The 3,193-nt window shown below is 44.7% G+C and overlaps 1 pseudogene; it reads left to right on the top strand.

Moving 5' to 3' along the window:
• Positions 1-1,535: 1,535 nt before the first annotated feature.
• On the top strand, positions 1,536-1,994 carry LOC116531277 (annotated as a pseudogene).
• The last annotated feature ends 1,199 nt before the right edge of the window (positions 1,995-3,193 follow it).

The raw sequence follows: 3,193 nt of genomic DNA, 5'->3' as shown, positions 1-3,193 counted from the left end.
TCACTTGATCATTTATTCACTCATTTGTTCACATGTGCCTTTATTTAACTGGTGTTTATGTCTAGCGTTTATATGTTTATGTGCCACTCCCTCTGTGAGAGACACCAGTAAGCGAGACAGAGATACTAGTGTGTCCCTGGGGACACACCAGTGAGTGAGACAGATGCAGTCCCGGAGTTTCCAGAACTTAAACAAATTTACAAGAAAAAACCAAATGACCCCGTCAAAAAGTGGGCAAAGGTTATGAACAGACACTTCTCAAAAAACACATTTATGCAGCCAACAAAAATATGAAAAAAAAGCTCAACATCACTGGTCATTAAAGAAATGCAAATCAAAACCACATTGAGATACCGTCTCATGCCAGTTAGAATGGCGATCATTAAAAAATCTAGAGACAACAGATGCTGGAGAGGATGTGGAGAAGTAGGAACACTTTTACACGTTGGTGGGAGGGTAAATTAGTTCAAACATTGTGGAAGACAATGTGGTGATTCCTCAAGGATCTAGAACTAGAAATACCATTTGACCCAGCAATGCCATTACTGGTTATATACCCAAAGGATTATAAAACATTCAATTAAAAAGACACAGGCACACTGTTTACAATAGCAAAGACTTGCAACAACCCAAAGGCCCATCAATAATAGACTAGATAAAGAAAGTGTGGCATATATACACCGTGGAAAACTATGCAGCCTTAAAAAATAATGAGTTCATGTCCTTTGCAGGGACATGGATGAGGCTGGAAACTATCATTCTCAGCAAACTGACACAAGAACAGAAAACCAAACACTGCATATTCTCACTCATAGGTGGGTGTTGAACAATTAGAACACATGGACACAGGGAAGGGAACATCACACACCAGGGCCTCTCAGAGGGTGAGGGTCTAGGGGAGGGATAGCAGGGGTTTCAGGGGATTGGGAAGGATAGCATTAGGAGAAACACCTAATGTAGATGACGAGGGGATGGATGCAGCAAACCACCATGACGGGTGTACACCTATGTATCAAACCTGCACGTTCTGCACATGTACCCCAGAACTTAAAGTATAATTTAAAAAAAGAGTTTCTCAAAATAACCCATACCTCCTTGTAAATACTCAGTAAATACTTATTGCCTGAGAGATTACAGAAGTCTCTTTTGTCAGCAATACCCAGCACTCATTTTTGTTGTGGGTCTTTAATCTATCCCAGTCACAAATCACAGCAGTTCAGCATGATCAAAACGCAGGCCGCCTTCACAATCTCCTGCCGAGGGGCTAGTTCTCAGGTCCACTTTGCAATATCTGATTAAACATATGAAGGGCAGGGCTTCTCGTTTCAGAGATCCTGGAGGCGCGTAGAAATCAATGAAGAAGGTGGGCAGCCTCTGTGAGTTGAGGCTTCCTGAGCACGTCTCTGTCACTGAAAAGAAAAGTAAGTATCTGAAAACAGAGCAAGGGGCGCTTCTTTCCCACAGAACTGCCCACAAAACAACAGCTCTTTGAGGAAGGCACGGTGGTAGTTGTTGCAGATCGGATCTGCATGCTCCTGCTCCTGACTCACCGCTGTTCGTTCTCACTGAGGAACAAGTCGGTCAGGAAGCCGAGCAGCAGCCATGGCTTTTAAGGATACTGGGAAAACACCCGTGGAGTGGAAGGTGGCAACTCACTGAATTCGAATCACTCTAACAAGCCGCAACGTAAAATCCCTGGAGAAGGTGTGTGCTGATTTGATCAGAGGAGCAAAGGGAAAGAATCTCAAAGTGAAAGGACCTGTTCGGATGCCTACCAACACTTTGAGAATCACAAGGAAAACCCCTTGTGGTGAAGGTCCTATAAGACATGGGATCGTTTCCAGATGAGAATCCACAAGCGACTCATTGACTTGCACAGTCCTTCTGAGATTGTTAAGTAGATTACTTCCATCAATATTGAGCCAGGAGTTGAGGTGGAAGTCACCATTGCAGATGCTTAAGTCAGCTATTTTAATAAATGGATTACCAGTTGTCAAAGAGAGAGAGAGACAGAGAAAGAGAGAGAGAGAAATGCCATCATCTGTCTATTTTCCTGAATAAATAAAATTTAGAAAAGTCAGATGGGCCAAGCGCAGTGTCTCACGCCTGGAAACCCAGCACTTTGAGAGGCCGAGGCGGGCAGATCCATCTGAGGTCAGGAGTTCGAGACCAGCCCGGCCAACATGGTAAAACCCTGTCTCTACTAAAAATACAAAAAAATTATGTGGACATAGTAGACACCTGTAATCTCAACTACTTGGGAGGCTGAGGCAGGAGAATTGCTTGAACCCAGGAGGCGGAGGTTGCAGTGAGCCAACATTGTGCCACTGCACCCCAGCCTGAGCAACAAGAGCAAAACACCATCTCAAAGAAAAAAAAATGTTAGATGGTCTAGTGGGGTAAGACAAGTGGAGTGTGGAGTACGGGATGTTCTTCCTTCTAAGGGTTAGTGTGGGAAAGTTCCAGAATGCTGGAGTCCTCTTTTCTGTGTGGATAATTGCCTTGTCTGTCACTCCAGGTGAGTCACTTCCTCCCGGTGCCCCCATTTCAATCTGGGGTGAATTTAGAAGACTTCTCACCATGCTCACCATGAGCTTCTCACCAGCTCCGTGGCATTTGGGACAAAAGAACTTGTACACATTTTTATGCACCAGAGTGAGTTGTATTTGTCTTCAAGAACACTTCATTCTGTTTTAATTTAATTTAATTTTTTGAGACACAATCTCACTATGTCACCCAGGCTGGAGTACAGTGGCATGATCTCAGCTCACTGCAACCTCTGCCTCCCAGGCTCAAAAGATCCTCTCTCTTCAGCCTTCAAAGTAGCTGTGATTACAGCTACACCACACCGGCCTGAATTGTTTTTTTGTTTGTTTGTTTAACCATGGGTTTTTGCCATGTTGTCCAGGCTGGTCTTGAGCTGCTGGGCTCAAGCAATCCGCCCACCTCAGTCTCCCAAAACTGTTGGGATTATAAGTACCCAGCCTCCATCATTCTATTTAAAAAAAAAAAAAAAAAAGCTGGCATGGTGACATGTGCCTGTAGTCCCAGCTACTCAAAAGGCTGAGTCTGCAGGATCGCTTGAGTCCGGGAGTTCTGGGCTATAGTGCGCTATGCCGATCGGGTGTCCACACTAAGTTCAGTAACAATATGGTGACCTCCCGGGAGTGGGGGACCACCAGGTTGCCTAAGG

This window comes from Sapajus apella, unplaced genomic scaffold (assembly GCF_009761245.1).
Source record: "Sapajus apella isolate SASKATOON/1434 unplaced genomic scaffold, GSC_monkey_1.0 scaffold70, whole genome shotgun sequence".
NCBI lineage: Eukaryota > Metazoa > Chordata > Mammalia > Primates > Cebidae > Sapajus > Sapajus apella.
This window is presented reverse-complemented; position numbering and strand designations above follow the sequence as displayed.